We start from the raw sequence: 16,595 nt of genomic DNA on the forward strand, positions 1-16,595 counted from the left end.
GAGGAGAAGACAAATGGGGTCGTCGGAGCAGGGTGGCTCCTCTGTGCCAGCAGTGGTCGCATCACCGACCACTGCAACACAGAGGACAAGAGAGGGAAACGTCGAGCATCAAACCCCGACGCCTGTACCGGAGGTGGAAAGAGACCCGGTGGAACCTGCCGAGCACGCGGAGCAGGGGCGGTCGAGGAGACGCTCCTTCGCCACATCATTCCGCAAATCGAAGCTGTAAGTATCTATATCTTTGATGTAAGCTTGTAATTTGCATTGGATACTATTATCTTCTGAACTTGTCTCTGATATATTAGGTCGGCGTCCACCGAGAACCCCGACCAGCTAGCCGGGTGCGGCACAACTTTGCCAGCAATGGCGGGACAAACTGCCCAGCAGCCAGCCATGGAGGAGCCTATAGTAGGAACTCCGCCGGGACCTCAGCAGGCGGACGACCAGACGTCAGTTCCCGAGCGGCTGGTCGAGAAGATAGCCGAGCAGAGTACAAGTGCTCCGAGCACAAACCCTACTGAGGTGGATACCTCGGCACTAGGGAACCGGATCTAGCCGAGGAGCAGCAGCCAGAAGTGGCACAGAGCATTCTTGCCGACGCGACGGCTCATGGAAAAGCCCTGGTGGTCGTGGAGTCTGCAGACGCCAGACCAGCGCCGCCTCCCGAACAGGAGGCTGAAGAGGAAGAAGTAGAAGAGGTCCTGGGCCGTCCCCAAGATAGGCGACAACATGTATATGTGTCGCGCTATCGGAACGACGAATGGGTTATGCACGAAGAAATCCCAGAGGTCGAAGAGACCTTAAGAGTCGAACGGGCGGCCAAGCGTCTGGTGATAGAAGTCCAGGTATGTTTGGCTTGAATCCTTGACCCTGTTATGTAGTCGAACTATCTGACTTAGCTTGTCTGTATGCAGGACTTGATGAAAACCGCAAAATACCGAAAGAGGTGCTTCGACCAGATTGAAGGGATCACGGCGACCAATAAAGAACTGGCGGCCGAAGTGGAACGCTTGCGGCGCCAACTTGAAGCCGCCGACCAGGAGAGGACAGAGCGAGAAACATAGAACCAAAACCTGGTCGGCCAGCTCAATAACAAAGAGCTGGAGAAAACAAGTAAATTTTCATCTTATCATAGCAAGTGCAGGACTTGTGTTGTTGTATTCTTAGCAAGTAACAGGCTGTAATGCAGGTTTAGAAGCTGAAGTGACCCGCCTCCAAGGGGAAAATAGCCGTGTGACCGCTAGAGTGTGGTCGCCTGAAGGAGGACAACGTGAAGCTAGCACGCAGCCAGTCTCAACTCCAAGACCACACCAACAAAATGAAGGAGGAACTAAAAGTAAGTATTCCAGATCACCTTTCTCATTCTGTTGCCCACCTTGCCTTGTCGTGTTATCACATTTGATGTCTTGTACTGTGTTCAGTTTTGAAAGTCAATGCCAAGAAGCACCTAGAGGCCGTGATCAAAGAGCGCGACTGACTGGAAAGCACGATGCCTCAAGGCCACGGAGGAGCGGGACACGTGGAAGAACCGGTGCCAAGAAGTGGCAACTGGCATTGTGCCCGTCCTCGACCTTATCGACCCGGCGCTCACAGAGGAAGAGCCGAGGATGCCCCAGCTCGACTGGTCGAGAGATGCAGACAAGCGTGGGGATGGTTCCAAGAGTTCGTGAAGGAGGCTGGTGAGTACATGGGTGCCCATGTACTAAGCATGGTGCGTGCCCACTACCCCCTGATCGATCTCAAGCGCCTGGAGGCTGGGTACCCGAAGGAGGTAGACCCAGACAAGGCAGAGGAGCTTCGGACGGCCCAGCTGGACTTGTCGTCAAAGATAATTGGCGATATTAACCTAGTGTGGAGGTGGGACAGCACCTGTACAGGGTACGCCATCGACGAGTCAGCTGGAAATGCCATCAGCTGCAAGCCAACCAACGAAGCCTACGGTCTCGACCAGCCAGGCACCGGATGGGGCCATCCCCTTCAGCTCGACTAGCACAAGAGTCCCCGAGACTCGAGTAGGGTATCGAAGCGGCGAGCAGTAAGTGCCATGCGCCCCGACCAGCCAATGTAATAGGCTTAGAGCTGTAGAAGGAGGACATAGTTGTGTTATTGTGAACTTGAGCCTCTTCAGGCAAGCTTGTAATAACGTAACTATATATTATTATAAGCTTGTTTGCTTTGTATAAAGCGTATTTAAGCTTGATACTTTATGTTGGTGTAACTAAGTAAGAACATATTAACGTTCTGTTTAGTTGTACCATCGTTCTCGACACATCATCCTGAAAAGTTTGTATGGCCCTAGTTTTCCATGTGGTCGGAGTGTGAGGTCTGGTGACCTGTGCACACGTAGACGCAGACAAGTTAAACCAAGGGGGACCTGCCGATCACCCGTAACGTAGAGAGCGGATCCCATGCACGTATTGGGAGGAACCGGAGACAGGGCCTGCTCCGAAAACCGTAGAAGGAGTGGTGGTCGGCTTTTACTGGCTAAGTTAGAATAACCATAAAACTCGAAGTGACACATTAGAGTGCTCGGAGAAATCATAATTGCTTTATTGAATTAAATCGAAAAGTACAAGAGGAGTACATATCTCAGTAGTTAAGCATAGAAACGTCTGAGCTTGTCGATGTGCCACGAGTTTGGTACGTCCGTACCGTCCAGGTGAGCTAACCTGTAAGACGTTGGTCGTGTGACTTCCTTGATCATGAAGGGTCCCTCCCATGGAGTTGCGAGTTTGTGTACACCAGCCTGGTTCATCTTCCACTTCAGGACCAAGTCCCCGATCACGAAGAACCGTTCTTTAACATTCTTGTTGTAGTACCTGCGCAAAACAGCAAGGTATTTGGCCGTACGTACACAAGAATCGAGCCTTTTCTCTTCTGCGCTGTTGACTTCTAGCTCCCAGTACTTCATTGACCTTGCCCTCGTCGAAGTTCTCTACCCGTGCTGATCTGAAAGCTATATCTGGTGGGAGGACTGCCTCAGCGCCGTAAACCATAAAGTATGGTGAGACGCCGGTGTTACGACTGGGCTGAGTTCGGAGGCCCCTAGACCACGGCTGGTAACTCCTTGAGCCATCTTCCAGGAGCTTTGTCGTTTTCTCTGTACATCCTCTTCTTTAGTGCGTCCAAGATCATGCCATTTGCCCGCTCGACTTGTCCATTAGCTCTAGGGTGCGCCACCGAGACATATTTTACTACTATGCTCCTTTCATCGCAGAAGTCCCAAAAAGCGTTCCCGGTGAACTGAGTACCCAGATCAGTAATGATGCTGTTGGGTACGCCGAAACGGTGGATGACCTGGTCGAGGAACGTGACAGCCTTCTCTGAGGATGCCTGTACCAGAGGCATGTATTCTATCCACTTAGAAAATTTGTCAATCAGCACGAAGACGCATGTAAATTTCCCAGGAGCCAGGTTTGAAAGGCCCGATCATATCCAGTCCCCAGCATGCGAAGGGCCAAGAGGCTGGAATCGTCTGGATCTCATGTGCTGGTACATGGATTCTCTTGGCGAAGAACTGACAACCCTCACAGTGGCGGACTAGCTTCTCTGCGTCGGCTACTGCTGACTGGCCAATAGAACCCTGCTCGGAAAGCCTTACCGACCAGTGTTCTTGAGGCCGCGTGGTTGCCATAGGAGCCAGAGTGGATTTGGTCCAGGAGATGCTCGCCTTCCTCCTGGGTTATACACTTCATCAAGATTTCCTCCTTTGCGTTTTTGCGCCATAACTTGCCATCGACGAGCAGATACTGTTTACTGCGACGCATCAGGCGCTCGTTTTCTGTCCGATCAGTATAACCGCTGCCATCTGTTAAGTACTTGATGAAAGGTGTTCTCCAGTCTGGCTCATGAGTGGTCAGAGGTGACTCAGTTGTGCTCGGCGTCGGAACCGTAGCCACTAATTGCTTGTCTGGAGCTTGGTCAGACCGCGGAATCTTCGTCATCAATGGAAGGCGTGAGCAGGTCTTGGACGAATATGCCATGTGGGATCTTGGCTCAGGATGATCCTAACTTTGACAGCGCATCCGCTGCTTGGTTCTTGTCTCGGACCACGTGTATGTACTCGATGCCATAGAACCTACCCTCCAGCTTTCTTATCGATTTGCAGTATGCATCCATCTTTTCGCTGGTCGTGTCCCAGTCCTTGTTGAGTTGGTTGATGACTAGAGCCGAGTCTCCATAGACGTAGAGATGTTTAACACCAAGCTCAGCCGTGATGCGTAAACCATGAAGGCATGCTTCATATTCGGCAGCATTATTAGATGCCGGGAAATAAATCCTGAGGACGTACCGGAGCTGCTCCTTGGATGGTGACACGAAAAGAACTCCTACTCCCGCACCGTCAATGTTGAGAGAGCCATCGAAGTACATTGTCCAATATTCGTCAGATCCCGAGGAGGCAGGCGTGCTTAAGTCTGTCCACTCGACGACGAAATCGACGAGTGCCTGAGACTTGATTGTAGTACGGCTTGCAAATTCTAATGGAGAAGGGGCATAGCTCCATTGCCCATTTGACGATGCACCCGTTCGCATCCTTATTGCGGATGATGTCCCCCAAAGGGTACTCGGTCATGACCACCACACGATATCCGTCGAAGTAATGTCTCAACTTTCGGGATGTTATCAGTATGGCATAGAGCAGTTTCTGAATCTGTGGGTACCTGGTCTTAGATTCGTTGAGTACCTCACTGACGAAATAAATTGGCCGCTGTACCTTATAGGCGTGGCCCGGCTCATCGCGCTCGACCACCATGGTAGTGGAGACCACCCGATTGGTTGCTGCAATGTAAAGTAGGAGGGTTTCGTCTTCTCTAGGAGCAGTGAGGACTGGAGGTGATGTAAGGTAATGTTTTAGCTGCGTGAAGGCAGCGTCTGCTTCTTCCGACCACTCAAACTTCTCGGATGCTTTGAGCAGTTTGAAAAATGGTAGCCCTTTTTCTCCTAATCTTGATATGAAACGGCTTAGAGCGGCCATGCATCCGGTAAGCTTCTAGACATCCTTCACCTTTTTGGGGGGCTTCATGTCTAAGACAGCTTTGACTTTCTCCGGATTAGGTCGTATGCCGTCGTAACTGACGACGTTGCCTAGCAATATACCAGAAGGAACACCAAAGATGCACTTCTTTGGGTTTAACTTCCATTGGAATGTATTAAGGGCCACGAAGGTACGTTTTAGGTTGTCAACAAGGGTATGTGCTTCCTTGGTTTTGACAACTACATCATCCACATAGGCCTCTACTAGGTCATCTTTTATCTCGTCTGCGAGGCAGGTCCTGAATGGCGCATTGGTATGTAGCCCCGCGTTCTTGAGCCCAAACGACATAGTCGTGTAGCAGTAGGCGCCGAAAGGCGTGATGAAAGACGTCTTGATCTGATCGTCCTTTTTGAGAGCGATCTGGTGATAACCAGAGTAGCAATCGAGAAAAGAAAGCAGCTCGCAACCGGCGGTTGAATCTACGACCTCGTCTATGCGAGGTAAGCCGAAGGGGTCCTTAGGGCAGTGTTTGTTGAGATCAGTGTAATCAACGCACATTCTCCATTCATTATTCTTTTTGCGTACAAGAACCTGGGTTGGCTAACCACTCCGGATGATATACTTCTTTAATAAATCCGGCTGCCAAAAGCCGTGTAACTTCTACCCTAATCGCCTCCTTTTTGTCGCGAGCGAACTGTCGTAGCTTCTGCTTGATTGGTTTGGCCTTGCTGTTGACATTTAAGGAGTGCTCGATCAAGTTCCGAGGTACACCGGGCATGTCGGCAGGTTTCCATGCGAACACATCCATGTTGCTCCTCAAGAACCCGACGAGCGCGTCTTCCTATTTGGGATCCAGGTTGGCCCCGATAAGGGCCGTTTTGCTGGAATCGCCATCGACCAGCTGGATCACCTTGTGTTCCTTTGACTTGATGTTCTTGCGTGGAGTCTCGAGGTCTGGGATCTCCAGGTGGTCGGCTGAGGCCTTCTTAGCATCGAGCACAGGTCTCGGCCATGCGAATAGAGAGGTCGTGGGCCTCTGCTATTTTGAAGCTGTCGTCCTCGCAGGTGTAAGCTGCGTATACGTTGCCCCTGAGGGTTAGGACTCCTTTCTCGGTAGGCATCTTGAGTACCAGATACCTGTAATGAGGTATGGCCATGAACTTGGTGAGCGACTGGTCGACCGAGAATAGCATGGTAGGTGCCAGTCGAAGTCAGCGACCACGAAATTGACGTAGTCGGTGCGGAAGTGGTCCAGAGTCCCAAATTGCACAGGTAGCGTGATCTGCCCGAGAGGTGTAGAGCTCTGTCCAGGGAGAACGCCCCAGAACTGTGCCTCGTACGGCTTCAGGTCCGCCTGGGCTATTTTCAGGGCGGGCAGGCTGTTCCTGAACAATATATCGATGGAGCTGCCACCGTCGATAAGTACCCTGTCGAACTGAAACCTTGTTGATACAAGGATCGAGGACCTAGGGGAAAACGCCCTGGCTCAGGTATGGCGGCCCATTGGTCCCTTCCTGCTGAAGTAGATTTCACGGTGAGACCACGGAGGGAGCCGTGGATCGGTGAGAAGGTTGTCGGTGTTTGCCACATTCAAGCAAGCGCGGGCGAGCAGCTTGCGTTCTCGTTTGGTCTCAATGGACACCTTGCCGCCGATGATGGTGTGCACGCGATCAGTTGGCTTGACGTATTTATGACGAGGGTCTGCATCGTCGTCGTCGTTATCCTCGTTGCGCTGTTCCCCTGCGTCGTTAGGCTTGTCGGACGTATCCGGAACCTGTTGACGCGTGTAGATAGTTTTGAGGACATGGCAATTCTCCATGGTATGGTTCGACTTAGGATGGAGCTGGCAGGGCCCCTTCAATGCTTTGGCATAGTCGTCTTCGTAGTTACGATGTCCGCCCCCCTTTTTAACGGTATTGACCTCGCCGTCATCTTCCCGAGCGTGCTTGCTCCTGTAATCATCATGGCGGTTACGCCGCTGATTACGTTGGTCACGGTGGTCGCGGGAGTCATTGCGCTGGTTGCGGCGGTCAAAATTGTCGTTCCGACCACGACTATCGCGGTAATCGTCGTGGTGTGGGGGGTGATCAGAACATGGAACCCTTGCTGCTTCTTCAACAATTATCTTTTTAGCGTCGTCAGCATCCGCGTATTTCTTGGCGGTGGCCAGGAGCGCTGTGACCGATTCAGGTCTCTTCTGGAGGAGCTTGTCCCTTAGGGCGTCATGGAAGCAGAGGCCGGTGACGAAAGCCTCGATTGCCTCGTTGTCGGAGATTGATGGGACCTTGATGCGCATCTCCGAGAAACGCCGAACGTACTCGCGTAGTGGTTCGTCTTTCCGATCTCGGAATCCGTTGCAGATCGTACTTGTTGCCGGGTTGTTCACAAGTAGCAATGAAATTGTCGATGAAGGCCTGCTTGAGCTCCTGCCAAGAATCAAAATAGTTTGCCGGCAAGCTAACCAGCCATTGGTGACCTGCATGACCAACAGCGACTGGGAAGTAGTTAGACATGATGTGCTCGTCAGCCATGGCTGATCGGCACGTAGTTTCATAGAGCATGACCCATAACTCGGGGTTTTCCTTGCCGTCGTACTTCTGGAGTTTCTCGAGCTTGAAATTCTTGGGCCATATGACTTGGCGAAGGTGTGGAGTAAACTACTTCAGACCCGGCGGGCCGTGGGCAGTGTCATATTCCATACGGCGATAGCTTTCATGAGATGCACGATCGTTGGCTCTCTGGTTGATGCGAGCGCGCAGGTCACGTCCACCGAGGTAATGGCGGAGATCGTTATTGCCATCGCGGTGATCTCGATTGCCATCTGGGTTAGCCCTGCGACCGTGGTTATCACGGCGATTGTCGCGGTTTTCTCGGCGGTTGTCATCTCGAACGTCGTGGCGGTTATCCTCCCGGCGGCGGTTGTCGTCCCGACCACCATCATGACCACCGTTTCCGCCTTGCCGATTGTCTGATGGGTCGTTGTTGCGCGAGCCACGCTGGTTGAGTGGCTGTGAGCGACTTGAGTATTGGTGGCTGTGGCTTGATTCGACTGAAACGGATGGAGCCGGGCTTGGTTCATCATCTCTGCAGTCTAAGCCATAGCAGCCGTCAGATAAGCTTGTATGTCGTCGCGAACTGCCTGGGTCTCGGGAGTGTTGGGTAGCCGCTGTATTGTCGCCATGGCGATGGCTACTGTTGGCGCTTGGAGTCTTGAAGACTTGTTTGTCCCCCACCCTGTCGAAAGCATTGTTGAGGTCATGCGGCTGGACCCTTATGCATCGTGCCTCCTAGTCTGCTTCAGCTTCGATCTATCGGCGATTAAACCGGTCAATATTGCGTGCTTCGCGAGCAGTTCTTTCTTGTTCTATTTCGCCAACTGCTGACAGCTCGTCATTGCTGACAACATGGATCAAATCCCCTCGTCTTGGCGGGAAAGACGGAAATTGGGGAAAACCCGGGGCATGGTCTGGCAGATCCAGGTCATATTTGATGCCTTCATCTACGTGATGCTGAAGCTCGGTGTGGACAGATGCATTAGATGCGATGCCAGACGAGGAGCTAGAGTCACCCTCTCGGACTGTGTGGACGGATCGTTCTTGATAATCTTCAATCTGGACCATATTGACGAAGTTGCATGACTTTGGCTGAGGTCGGTGCATAAAGCACAGATCCGAGCGGCGTTGTAGGTTGTACGCGTAGATGGAAGCAGCGTCTCGTAGGCCGTAGGGTTGGACCTGGTGCTTCTCCGTCGAGGCTTCATATTCAGAGAGCCGGAGACCCGTTGCGAAGGTCGGCTGGCGACGAGCGGAGCGCCCCTCAGGAGTAGATATGACCACGAGATCTGTTCTGAGTCACGTAGGATGACTGGTCCGAGCTGGTCGGATAGATCTATTGTGGGTAGCGATTACCTGCTCATTAGGTTGACTTTGAATCATACTTACCAGAGCTAGGGTTTCAGTTAGTTTGGTGCCGACCCGATCGATGGAGTCGAGCAGGTCGGTGTTGTCGATCTGCTTCCCTTTGTAGCGGGGAAGCGGATGACGGGTTGTCGACGTGGCTGAAGGTGATGTAGGTGTGGTCGGAGCCAGATGTACCATGGTCGGAGCCAGATCCATCGTGGTCGGAGCCGTATCCGTAGTGGTCAGAGCCGTATCCGTAGTGGTCGGAGCCGTAGCCGATGCAAGTGAAGTAGTGGTCGGCGCAGACTGAATCCACGCTTCCTCCGTAATCATGGCGATGGCGTCATCGGAGCCGGTGGTCCAGGTGATCTGGCCGACGGTGAACGTGAGGCCGTTCGGCGTAGCCATGGAGCCGGAGATGATGACCATCTTGTTTGCTTGGAGAGCAATACGCACACCCCCTACCTAGCGCGCCACTGTCGACGAAATATGGTCGGCAGTCTACCTAGGGGTATGCCCAAGGTAGTAGATTGTCGGCAGACAGATACGCAAGCCACAAACAAGACGGTAACGCAAGACAGACACGAGGTTTTATCCAGGTTCAGCCGCCAAGAAGGCGTAATACCTATGTCCTACGTCTGATTGGTATTGCTGTATGTCAATGAGAGATGTTTTTAGAGGGATCCCCTGCACGCCTTATATAGTCCGGGGGCAGGGTTACAGATCTGGAAACTAATCCTAGTCAGTTACAATTGCCATATGTGGCCAGATAAGGATTCCTATTCTAACCGACCAGGATCCTGCTTGATCGCCAAATCCGCCTTGACTCCTTGCGCGGGACTCCAACCAGGTTGGCTGGGCCGCACGTCGTCTTTCGGATGGACCGGACCCATCGATCCGGGCCGGCCCAAGCTTAGCCGTAAGGGTATAGGGGTTAATACCCCCACAATGTCCGAGCACCAAAGAGCGAGAAGTCCCCGGCGTCGCTGGCGATGTCCAAGCACCGAGGAGTCCCCGACGTCGCTGGTGATGTTCGAGCACCGAAGAGTGAGGAGTCCCCGGCGTCACTAGCGATGTCTGAGCACCGAAGAGCGAGGAGTCCCCGGCGTCATTGGCGATGTTCGAGCACCGAAGAGCGAGGAGTCCCCGGCGTCGCTGGCGATGTCCGAGCACCGAGGAGGAGGTTTCCCGGCATCGCTGGTGAGCACCGAGGAGCGAGGAGTCCCCGGCGTCGCTAGCGATGTCCGAGCACCAAGGAGTGAGGAGTCCCTGGCGATGTCCGAGCACCAAGGAGTTCCCGACGTCGCTAGCGATGTCCGCAAGGTGAAGTGTGCCCACTTAGTCTTCGAGCACAAAGAATCTGAGCACCGAGGAGTACCCGGCGTAGCTAATGACGAAGCACGAGCGACGAACAGTCCGGTCAATTGGTCGGCGGTGAAGTGAGCATTGAGTAGAAGCAATAGGCGAACAGTCCGATCAACTGGTCGGCGATGAAGTCGGTGAACCTAGCGGTCCAACCAGTTGATCGATAGAGAAGTTCGAGCACCAGGTGTTCCGATCACCTGGACAATGATCCTACAATACGAATATGTAGAACGGGTAGTACATGATGTAAAAATATATGAACTCTGGAGAAAAATCAGCAATGGCGATGAAATAACATATGTAGCTCAGCGATCAGTTGATGTGAAGATGTAATTATATTTAATATAAACTGCCCGACCAGTTAGTGTGTAGCTGAGTCTCCAGCCCTAGCTAGCCCATAGTCCATAACATCGAGCGCGGAGCCCGTGCATGTGTAGGAGGAACAGGCGTCGCTAAGGAGCCGCTGCCGACCACCCATAACGCAGAGGGTAGATGCTCATGCACGTGTAGGGAGGAGCCGAAGACAGGGCCATCTCTGGAGCCGTCTGACCGTCAACATGACTGTTTGGGGGTTCGAAAAATCGTTTGGAGAGCAAACATGGAGAAAACAGCTCAGAGAAACATTATGGCGATATATGGAGATTGGAGAATATTTAGAAAAATATTAGAACGTGACTTAGCTTTAGACAGAAAGTCTGGTCGGCGACGTATGGCGTTATCTGGTCAGCGTTGACGGCGAGCACCTAGCGGGCGGTGAGTTGTTGGTGAAGACGACCTCAGAGGTGGTTTTGAGACCGGATCTGCTATCGCGGGGGCTAGTGTAGCCAGCGATGAATCGGCGTCGTGGACCGACATGGATCTCCATGAGATTGATGACGAGAACGCGCTGTTGATTTGAGGTCCATCTGGCTCGCCATGGGATCAAGAGCATCTGTTTCCTAAGCAGAAGGCCATAGGTTCAACCCCTACCTGGCACGCCAACTGTCGACAAAAGATGCTCGGCAGTCCACCGAGGGGTATCCCACGATAGTAAATTTCTCGTAGAGGTGAGCGAGATCAGGAGCGAGATGGTAATACAAGCACCAAGACACAAGATTTAGACAGGTTCGGCCGTCAGTATGACGTAATACCTACATCCTGTGTTTTGATGTATTGCATTGAGATGTATCGATCTATCCACTAGGGGACCCCTGCCTCTCTTTATATACTTTGGAGGGGTAGGGTTACAAAGAAAGTATCCTATTTGGTACTATACAATAGCTTACGGTGCACGCCGAGCAGCACCGTGCACGCCTTGATCTTGTGGGCTGGGCCACCTCTGATGGTGCGGCCCATGTCTTGTCTTGAGGATACCGGGGGCCATACCCCCATAGTCACTCCTGGCCTCTCGCCCTCGCTGAGGGGCACGGGGGGAGAGGCCGAGGGTTTTCCACAGGTGAGTGACTAAACTGTCGTGAATGGATCAGCGAGGGTACGGAAAAGCAAGAAAAAGTGAGGATTAAATGCCCATTAATTCGTTCGGAAAAAGTTCAACCCCTTTCTTACATGAGCGCCCCGGGCATTTATAGGCCATACCCGGTGGCGCGATGGAATTACATTAGGGTTGGACCCTAACCGTTACACGCTATACAAGGGCCAGGGCTACGACAGTAATCTCCTTTCCTCAGCCAACCACTCCCGAGTCCAGCTGTTGATGGGCCGGTTCCTTTCCGAGGCAGGCAGCGACCTTCGTGCGTCCCAGTAAGGATTTGTTCACTATCTCCGCCTCCCGACCTTCTCGCCACGCTCCACCGGTGTAGCTGACCTTCAAGCATCCCACCTTCGAGCGTCCCCGAGAGGGTTTGTTCGCTGTCTCTGCCTCCCGACCTTCTCGCCACGCTCCACCGCGCGTAGCTGACCTCCGAGCTGCCACCTGAACACATATATGAAATAAACCAAACATGGGCACCCTCGTCGCGGGGGTGGCGCCCAGGACGAGGGCGGATTAATCGAGCCAGCTCCATGTTGAGGGTTAGGGGAGGAGCGGTGCCAGGGGTACCTCCCCCAACACGGGCAATATTTTTTCTCTCCTACTAGATTAATTAATTAATTTTAAAAATCCAAAAAATCAAGGGCTTATATTCATGTGAGGTATTACCTAGGGCACCCGTAATGGTATAAGTCAGTTAGTAGCTCTAAGCCAACCTCTCCAATAGTGCTAGCTCTTAGCAATGGCTTATAGTAAGATTGGATCCACATGACACTCTCACATGATCTTAGAATGTGTGTATGAGCGTAACTCTTGATCAAGAGCTAGTTTTTCTCTCTTCTATTAAAATATGTAAAAAATACTAAGAGTTAGCTTATGAGGGCAGTCCCAATGGTGCATTGATGATGATTTCTATCCTCATTAAATAACTTGCCACGTAGGCAAAACGCTGATATGGCAACGTAATTAATGAAGAAAGAGAGCAAAAATCATAGAAATGGTTTCTTCATGAAGAAATCAGGTCTACTCTTGACCCAATGCACCAAGAAACCATGAAATCGCCATTGGGAAGAAACCACCAGTTTCTAGGGAGCTCGTGTCGCACTCCCATAGGAGGAAGAAGATAGAGTTGGGAGAGAGAAAGAGAAAATAATTATTACTCATAGAAACCATGGGTTGAAAAGCAGTACTTTTTTGGTGCGGTATCCTATGTTATAGAAATTACTAGTTTCTTTCGTTGGGACTGCTCTGAGTCGGCCAGTGCGAGTGCCCTGAGGAGTAAATGGTACCGTAGCATTGCCCGGAAATGATTTCCACTCATTTTCATCTGTCTTCCTTAAATTTGTTTCCATATATCACTTAAAAAGGTTACATGTCCTAATCAATGAGTTAACCATTTCAAAAAAAAAATCAATGAGTTAACGCAAGCATATACTCCGTACTTCTATGCTACCAATGCAGACTAAAGAATTCAGCCAACCAACCTCTGGCCTCATTCGCTGGTCTGAAACTTGGCTGAAACTGGCTGAAAAACACTATTTCGACTGAATTGTTGTGAGAGAAAAACACTGTTCCGGCTGAAAAAAGAAGCCGAACAAGCCATTTTTAAGACAAGCGAACGGGCCTAATTCGCCTGAGGCTATCAGTGGGCCATTTTTAAGACAAGCAAACAGATCATGTTCCGGCTGATCTGTTTGCTTTGCCTAATGCCATTGCCATCACACGAGTGAAAAACAATGAAGTAAAAGAGGGCCTAATTCGCCTGAGACTATCAGTGGGTCACTTTGGCCGGTGCTTGGCGCACTGCGTGGTTCTTAATCCATCGGTTTATTTGGTTGCCTTTTCAAATCCTTAAATCACCCGCATTTGCGTTCCTATTGACTGAAATTTTGTTTCACCGACTGAAATCCTTATCCTTGCACATGATAAGGTTTGCTTGCACGAGTGCACATGATAAGGTTTGTTTGCACGAGTAAACGAACTGAAATTGGAACAGAAAACACACAAATTGCGCTGGACTTGATCACACATCTTGTGCATTGCAGAAGCTAAAAGGGTGAGCCAGCTAGAGGATTCAGTTCGTCTGTAGTCACCACAAAGTTTTCAGTTCATCAGTAGCCAGTAGAACCTCAAATAGGGATAATAGAGAAGAAAGATATCAATATACGATTTGAAATCTTCAAGTTAAGTTGAGAGGGTATGCATGTCAAAGCGGAGGGGTTCAAGATATTTTGCACATACATGACGGGGACCAATACAGGAGATATCTGCATAATGATGACAAAAACGCTGATGAATTTGAGTTGGTGTATAGTTTTCATGTAGCTCTCTGCCTAATCCCAAAGAGCCCCAGGGAGAAAATAACAGAAGAAAACATGCGATTTCCGGTGCATTTCTCAAGATTGTCATGTTTTATAATTGGAGACATTTCAGTAGGAAAGCAGTCAAGCACACACACAGAAGCGAACATCAAGGAAAAAAAGAGTACATAGAGCTAAAAGCACCGGAAGCAAGTTAAAAAGACTAGAAATCAATAGCATATACAGTCAAAAGAGCAAAGACCTGCATCACTTCGAAATTGGTCAAAAGTATAGGCTTGCCATTTAGTGCATCTGAAGGCAACCCATAATATGCATGTAAATTCCACATCTGAACCATAAGGCAAGAATCCACATAGAAGGACATGCATGTTAAAGCAGAGGAGCTCAAGATATTTTGGACATACAAGTAGGGGACCCATACACAAGATAACTGAACAGCGATGGCAAAAACGCTGATGAATTCAAGATGGTGCATAGTTTTCGAAAGTGTGTACCTCTGCCTGGTCCCCAGAAGATCCGGGAAGGAGAAAAATAGAAGAAAACAAGCTATTTCCAGACCCATTTTTCAAGCTTGCAATATTTTATAATAGGAGACAGTTTCCCAATATGTCGCTTGTCGGATCAGGTGCATGCATCAGCATCACGCGGACACTGTTCGCATCCAAAGACAAATAAATTCGAGATCACTAAGGGGTTGGGTTCTTTAGTCACTCCTAAAATTTATGTTACATCAAATGTTTAGATACTAATAAGGAGCATTAAATATAGATTAATTACAAAACCAATTACATAGATGGAGACTAATTTCTGAGATGATTTTTAAGCCTAATTAATCTATCATTAGCACATGTTTAGTGTAGCACCACGTTGTCAAATCATGGACTAATTAGGCTTAAAAGATTCATCTCGTAAATTAGTCGTAAGTTATGCAATTAGTTTCATAATTAGTCTATATTTAATACTCCAAACATTTGACGTGACAGGAATTTTAAGAGGAGATGTAGTAACCAAACATGCCCTAACTGGTGAGCTTCTCAGCTATCACCACTCTGCCGGCGGCAATGGCCGGACAAGAGGAGCATCGCACGTCAGCCTCCGCCGCCAGGTCGTTCTCTTCTCCCTGCCATTCCAGGGCCACCTCAACCCCATGCTCAATCTCACGGCGGTCCTCTACGCTCGGGGCCTCGGAGTCACCGTCCTCCACACGGACTTCAACGCTCCGGACCCCGCGCGCCACCCGGAGCTCACGTTCGTCCCCATCCACGAGACGCTCCTGAACGCCGCCTGAGAGGCGCCCTCGCGTCGCTGCTACTACGACGTGGACGAGACGTGGCCTGCGCGGTGGTCGACGGGCAGTGCTACGCCGCGCTGGGCGCCGCAGGCCAGCTCGGCGTCCCTGTGCTCGCGTTCCGGACGGACAGCGCCGCCGCGTTACGCAACATGCTCGCGTACCCGCAGCTGCGCGACGCCGGCTATCTTCCCATCAAAGGCAAGCAAATCATTTTCCCCACTGGATTTCGAACTCACGCAGTCAGGAACTCACTAGTTCCAAATCATCCTGCAGAGGAGCAGCTGGATGAGGTGGTGCCGGACCTCGAGCCGCTCCGCGTGCGAGACCTGCTCCGTGTCGACGGCTGCGACACACGGACGAGATGTGCAACTTTATCGCCTGCGTCGCTGATGCCGTAGGAGCCTCGGTGTCTGGCATTGTCTTCAACACGCTCGAGGCGATGGAGGCGTCGGAGCTTGCCAAGATCCGGCGGGAGCTGTCCCTTCCTGCCTTCGCTATTGCCCCCCTGCACTTGCTGTCGTCCCAGGATTCGGCGGAGCAGAGCTTGTACACTCCCGACGTCAGCTGCCGGGCTTGGCTGGACGCGCACCTGGCGCGCTCCGTGCTGTACGTGAGCCTCGGCAGCTTGGCCTGCGTCGACCGCGGCGTGTTCGAGGAGATGGCGTGGGGGCTGGCCGGCAGCGGTGTGCCGTTCCTGTGGGTTGTCCGGCCAGGCTTGGTCAGCGGCAGCGGCGGAGGCGCCGGCGGCGAGGAGGTTCCACCATTGCCAGATGGGTTCAGCGAGGAGATCAGGAACAGAGGGAAGATTGTTACTTGGGCTCCACAAAGAGGTCTTGGCGCACGCAGCCATTGCTGCATTCTGGACGCATTGTGGATGGAACTCGATACTGGAGAGCGTCTGCGAAGGCGTGCCCATGCTTGTGCAGCCGTGCTTCGGGGACCAGATCGTGAACGCCAGGTATGTCACGCATGAGTGGGGTGTTGGGCTGGAGGTTGGGGAAGAGATTGAGAGGGAGACGGTCGCCAAGGTGGTGACCCAAGGATGCTTGGGGAAGATGGACCTCGGATGAGGGATGGACGACCTAGGGCCGGTTTAGTTCCTCCGTACAGAGTTTACTCTCTATTTTATTGAATAGTGGATATATATATATATATATATATATAGAACTACTATCATGTAGCTGGCTACAGAATAACTTATTCTGTAGCCACTTTGAGTTACGATAATTACTATATTAATTTACAAGATTACAGTAACTCCTTACTAAGTGGTTTA

At 51.2% G+C, this 16,595-nt stretch overlaps 1 pseudogene; it reads left to right on the plus strand.

The window, feature by feature from the left end:
• Nucleotides 1-15,089: 15,089 nt before the first annotated feature.
• LOC136548238 (DIMBOA UDP-glucosyltransferase BX8-like) lies at nt 15,090-16,389 on the plus strand (annotated as a pseudogene).
• Nucleotides 16,390-16,595: the final 206 nt, after the last annotated feature.

This window comes from Miscanthus floridulus, chromosome 4, assembly GCF_019320115.1.
Source record: "Miscanthus floridulus cultivar M001 chromosome 4, ASM1932011v1, whole genome shotgun sequence".
Classification (NCBI taxonomy): Eukaryota; Viridiplantae; Streptophyta; class Magnoliopsida; order Poales; family Poaceae; genus Miscanthus; species Miscanthus floridulus.